Source organism: Mandrillus leucophaeus, unplaced genomic scaffold (genome assembly GCF_000951045.1).
Source record: "Mandrillus leucophaeus isolate KB7577 unplaced genomic scaffold, Mleu.le_1.0 Scaffold549, whole genome shotgun sequence".
NCBI lineage: Eukaryota > Metazoa > Chordata > Mammalia > Primates > Cercopithecidae > Mandrillus > Mandrillus leucophaeus.
The window spans coordinates 198,164-204,886 of NW_012105908.1; positions in this window are offsets into that span (position 1 = coordinate 198,164).

Genomic DNA, 6,723 nt, shown 5'->3' on the forward strand with positions numbered 1-6,723 from the left:
CTACTGAAGAAGCACTGAGTAGTGGAGTAAAAACCTCAATTCACTTAATGGTTGTTTTAGGCAGTGGTATTAACTGATGCATCTTTCTTGTTTTTATGTCACAGGCGATAACCTTAGAGTGCTGGATTATTCCATTGCTTTGAAACAGAAAATCTTTTGGTTGTCATCATCCAACCTTCTGCATTTCATGCTCTCCCTTACATATTCTTGGTTCCTCACTTCCTTTCAATTTCTTATTTCTACCCAGCCCTGCTCTTTGTAAGTCGGTAAGAAAAGGGTTGGACAGAATACATAACTCAAAAGTAATAAGATTTTTAAGAAAGTGAATCCCACCAAAACGTAATCATCTAAAATTCTGTTGTCATCTACTCATTCCTTTATTCATTCAACAAATGAGCCTTGTGAAGCCACCTGGAGCCAGACACGCTATCCAACAAGATCGTCTCCAAGGGCAGGTAAAGTCACACCTCAAGAAAACAACTGCTATGGTTTAAATATGGTTTGTTTGGCCCCACCAAGTCTCATGTTGATATGTGATCCCTAATGTTGAAGATGGGATCTGGCAGGAGGTCTTTGGATTATGGGGACAGATCCCTCATGCATGGTTTATTGCCATTCTCTCAAGTGGGTAAGTTCCTGCTCTATTAGTTCCCACAAGAGCTGCTTATTTTTAAAGTGTCTGGCACCTCCACTTGCCTTTAATCTTGCCATGTGATTTTGGCATATGTCGGCTCCCCTTCATGTTCCACAATGACTGGAAGCAGGCTGAGTTCCTCCCCAGAAGCAGATGCTGCTGCCATGCTTCTTGTACAGCCTGCAGAATGGTGAGCCAAATAAACCGCTTTTCTTTACAAATTACCCAGCCTCAGGTATTCCTTTTAGCAACATAAGTGGGCTAAAAGAGAAAACTGGTACTGAAGAGTGGAGTGTTGCTATAAAGATACATGAAAATGTGGAAGCCATTTTGGAAGTAGGTAATAGGCAGAGGTTGGAAGAGTTTACAAAGCTTAGAAGCAGATAAAAAGACAAGGGAAAGTTTGGAACTTCTTAGACACTGGTTAAATGGTAGTGACCAAAATGCTGATAGAAATATAGACAGAAAAGGCTATACTGAGGAAGTCTCAGATGGAAATGAGAAACTTATTGGGCTCTAGAGCAAAAGTCACCCTCGTTACACCTAGCAAAGAACTTGCTGCATGGTGTTTGTCCCCTTGAGTTTTGTGGAAGGTCAAACTTAAGAGTGATGTCTTAGAGTATCTGGCAGCAGAATTTTCTAAGCAGCAAAGCATTCAAGGGGTGGCATGGCTGCTTTTAACAGCTTACAATCAGACATAAGAGTAAAGGAATGAACTAAAGTTCAAACTTATCATTAAAAAGAAAGCAGAGCATAAAAATTGGGAAGTTCACAGACTGGCTGCATGTTCAAAAAGGAAAGAATATTTTCAGAGGAGGAATCCAAAGATGCTGCAGAGCAACCACTTGCTAGAGCAATCGGTGTGGATAAAATGGAGCCAGGTGCTTATAGTAAAGACAATGGGAAAAAGGACCGAAAATTGTTTCAGAAATATTTGAGGCTGCCCCTCCCATCACAGCTCCAGAGGCCTAGGAGGACAGAATGGTTTTGGGGAAACGGCCTGAGGTGCTGCTGACCTCTGAAGTATATTCCCTGAATCTCTGCCACAGCTCAAAAGGCCCCAGATGCTACTTGGTCTGCCACTCCAGCTGGAAGCCTTGGCATCTTCCACATGCTGTTAAGTCTGAAGGTGTGCAGAATGTAAGAGTTGGGGAGGCTTGGCAACTTCCACCTAGATTTCAGAGGATGTATCTAAAAGTCTGGATGCTCAGGCAGAAGCCTACTGCAGGTGTGGGGCCCCCACAGAGAGACTCAACCAAGGCAATGCAGAGCATAAATGTGGAGTTGGAGCCCTGTAGAGAGCACTTTACCAAGGCACTGCCTAATGGAGCCATGAAAGCAGGGCCACAGCACTCCAGATCCCAGAATTATGGAGTCACCAACATGATGCAATCTCAGCCTAAAAAAGCAACAAGCATTAAACTCCAACCTGTGAGAGCAGCCACATGGGCTCTGCCCAGCAAAGCCTTGGGGATTAGGCTGCCCAAGGCCTTGGGAACCCACCCCTCACACCACTGTGCCTAAGATGTGGGACATGAAGACAAGGAATATGATTTTGGAGACTTAGAGATTAATGTCTGCCCTGCTGGGTTTCAGACTTGTGTGGGAGCCTGTTACCCTTTTCTTTTGGCCATTTTCTCCCTCTTGGAATAGGATTGTTTTCCTGTATTACCATTGTTTTCCTGCCTGTATCACCATTGTACCTTGGGAGTAAAACCCTTATTTAGATATTACTGGCTCACAGCTGAAAGGAACTTGCCTTGAGTCTCAGGTGAGACTTTGGACTTCTGAGTTGATGCTGAAATAAATTAAGACTTTCCAGGATTATTAGGATGAGATGACTGCTTTTTGCAATATGAGAAAGACGTGAGATTTGGGGGCCAAGGGTGGAATGTTATGGTTTGTATATATTTTGTTTGGCTCTGTCAAGTCTAATATTAAAATTTGATCCTCAGTGTTGGAGGTGGGGCCTGAAGGGAGGAGTCTGAGTAATGAGGGTGGATTTCTCATGAATTGCTTAGTGCCATTCTTAAGATAGTGAGTTCTCACTGTATTTGTTCTCACAGGGGCTTTTTGTTAAAAGAGTCTGGCACCTCCCTCCCCTTCTTGCCTCCATTATTGCCATGTGATTTCTGCACAGACCATCTCCCCTTTGCCTTCCACTAGGAGTGAAAACAGCCTGAAGCCCTCACCAGCAGCAGATGCTGGTGCTATGCTTCTTGTGCAGCCTGCAGAACTGTGAGCCAAATAAATCCCTTTTCTTTACACATTACCCAGCATCAGGTATTCCTTTACAGCAACACAAACAGACTAAGTCAACAGCCATAGCAAGATAACTGTAGAACTTCTGTAGATTTGCCTTCAGATATTAAGCCCTGCATGTTTACCAGTCTTATCAATTTTATTCATAGCACATTCTTTCTTATTGCAATATCTTTCCTCTTCTTCCTACTCTCTCTTTCAAATACTTTGCTGACATTTCTGACCCTTTTTCTTTTGCTCTGTCACCACATACTATACACACACACAAACACACATACATACCTCTTTATCTATCTCTAAGTCTGCTTTCTCGCCTCCTGGTCTCTGTCCTACCTCTATATTTCTATTGTTCTGTCTCTTTCCCTGTGTAGGCAGTGTGAAGACAGGATGGAGGCCAAAAGTAAGATGGACACTTATATTGAGCACATAAGAAAGCAAACTGATTGATAACATTCATTTTTATGCTTTCAGCTTGCTAAAAGTGCCATAACGTGGTAACATGGATCTAACTTGCTGACAACCCTCATATAGCAACAGAATAATAATATCAATACATCCCACCTGAACAGTACTTTATATATTGCCATATGCTTTCAAATAGCATTTAATTTGCTGGAAGTCGAGCATAATTTATTCACAAGTGCATGCTTTCACAGACACAAACATACACAGAAACACCTCACACATTGGAATTAATTTATTTGGCAACCTCACCTTCTCAGAACACAGTTAACTTGAAAAAAAAAACCCACTATTTTTAAAGGCCTTTAAGGAACTAAAGACAAACAGTTGTCGCAGATTCATAAATTAAAGTTTAGAAGTAAGACGTGTATAGAAAAAAGCACAGAGCATCTCATTTGAATTATTCATTCATTCACAAATATTTATTGAGTACTCACTATGTAAGGAAATATTCTAGGTAATAAAAAAATAACAGTAAAAACATAAACCTGTCTAAATGGAGCTTTCATTCTTGGGGAGTAGGTGGGACAAACAATAATAAAGGAAAATTTATAATACAGTAGAGGATGAGAAGTTCTAAAGGAAAAAATAAATCAGGGAAGTTAAGAGAATTATTGTCAGAGGAAGAGAAACAGCAATGAATGTATTCAGTAAGAGGTGACATTTGAGTAAAATAGCCTGATGCTACCATTTATTCTCAGTTTATTCATCTTTAAAATATAAAAAATAATAACCACTTCACAAAATTACTGGAAGTTTTAAGTAAACAAGTATACTCTAGCACATAGCCTGAAACTCATTAATTATTCAACAAGTGATAGATACGTCTTGATCTCATAAATTTCAGTCATCGCAGAGATCCTTATCTACTCAGAACCCATTTTTCTATAATTCACATGTAATTTTAACAAGATTATTTTCCCATTTTATTTATTTATTTTTCATTGTTTTGAGAAGGAGTCACACTCACCATCACTCAGGCTGCCTCCACCTCCCAGGTTCAAGTGATTCTCATGCCTTAGCCTCCTAAGTAGCCGGGATTACAGCTCCTGCCACTACGCCCAGCTAATTTTTGAATTTTTTGTAGAGATGACGTTTTGCCACGCTGGCCAGGCTTGTCTCAAACTCCTAACCTCAAGAGATCCACCCATCTTGGCCTCCCAAAGTGCTGGGACTACAGGCGTGAGCCACTGTGCCTGGCCTATATTCTTATTTCTAAGCTCAGATATTTTAAGAAAGTATGTATGCATATATATGAGTATGTGTGTATATATGTATGTGTGTGTGTGACATCCATTTGGATTTGTACCACAAATTTAGACTTTCTGTGGTCTATAAACTCCCAAGCCAAGAAATTTACCTAAAAATTTATCTTAGAATATGATACCTCTGTTGTAATTGGAAGAAGCAAACATAATCTTCTCTAAAACACATATCCCCAACTTAGTCCTCCCAAAATGTTATATCCTTATATTAGTCCAGAATGTTATATCCTTATATTAGCCTTTATAGACTTGCACAGATAATGTCTCACAGAGGATGAATTCATAATCCCACGTTAGTAAATCTTGAGGAAATAATCTACCATAAATGAGATTCAACAAACACATAAAAATTATGATGGGAATCAAAACCAAAACCAAATCAAAACAAAACAAAAAATTTCAGGTAATAGAAATATCTGCTAAAATCTATAAAATACATTCTTCAAGAATATTTAAGAATTAAAAAAGAAATTGAAACCATAAAATGAACACAACTCTGTGAATAATGCCTTAAAAACCCCAATATCTGGGAGTAGCATTAACAAGATAGCACAGAATAGGAGTTTTCAGCACTTACCTTTCAAAGAAACATCAGTTTGAACTACCATCCATGCATGAAGATACCTTCACAAGAGCTAAGGAACCCAGGTGAAAGGTTATGGCACCTGTGTGGAACACAGAAATAAGAAAAAACACATTGAAGAGGGAAAGAAAGACAGTTTCATATTACCCATATCATTCACCCATGACCCAAGCCTATGCAGCATGCACAGAGAGAGATACCATCTGTGTGGGGGAAGGAGACTGATCACCCAACTTTGCCACAGACCACAGGACTAGACCAGCCCCAGTGAACCTTAGAGCCAGGCCAGCCCCTATAGCTCCAAGCCCACTCCAACAACAGGCCAGCCCCACAACGCCCCCAGGCCGGCCCCTAAGCACCCAGACTCCATACAAGCCTACCTCAGCTCCAGGACACCTTCCACAAATGGAGGCTCCAGGACTGCCCCAGAAACAGGCCCATGTCTTATGGACCAAGGTATCAGGCCCAAACACCCACAGATGAGTCACCAAGACAGACTACCCAAGGACTTCAGCAGCAAACCTGCTCATAGGCCTCACCAGCTGTTCCAGCCTGAATCCCTGGACAGGCTGATTTGTAAACAGTTTTCCACGCTGCAGTCAGTTGCAAAGACTGCAAGAGATGCCTACTTCCTCAAATGCACAGACACCAACGTAAATCCACAATGATCACAAACAATCAGGGGAACTTGATACCAACAAAGGAACAAAATAAAGCACTAGTAACTGACTCTAAAGAATTCGAGACCTAGAAACTATGTGACAAATATTTCAAAACAATCATCTTAAAGAAGTTCAGTCAGTGATACTAGAACACAGACAACAAAATGAAATCAGGAAAACAATATATGAACAAAATGAGAAGTTCACCAAAGAGATAGAAGCCATAAAAAGTCAAACATAAATTCTGGGGCTGAAGAATACAATGACTGAACTAAAAAAATTCCATAGAGAGCTTCAGTGGCAGAACTTGATCAAATAGAAGAAAGAGTCAGTGAGTTCGAAAACAGATTGTGGGAAATTACTCAGTTAGAGGAATAAATGTTTAAAAAAAGAATGAAAAAAGCTTATGAGACTTATGGGACAGCATCAACGGAACCAATATACGCATTATAGGAGTTTGAGAAAGAACAGAGAAAGTAAAATAAACAGCATATTTACAGAAATAATGTCAGAACACTTTCCAAACCTGGATACGTAAATGAACATTCAGATCCTTGAAGCCCAAAGAACCCCAAATAATTAAACATAAAGAGATTTTCACCAAAACATATTATAATATTATAATTGTATTCTCAAAAGTGAAAAATAAAGCTAGAACTTTGAAAGCAGCTAGAGAAAAGCTATTTATCACATACATGCATACTTCCATAAGACTATCAGTTGATTTCTCACAAAACTTTTGTAGACCAGGAGAGGGTGGGTTGATATAATAAAAGTACTGAAAGACAGAAACTGCTAACCAAGAATACTGTACCCAGCAAAGCTGCACAGAAATAAAGGAGAGATAAAGACTCC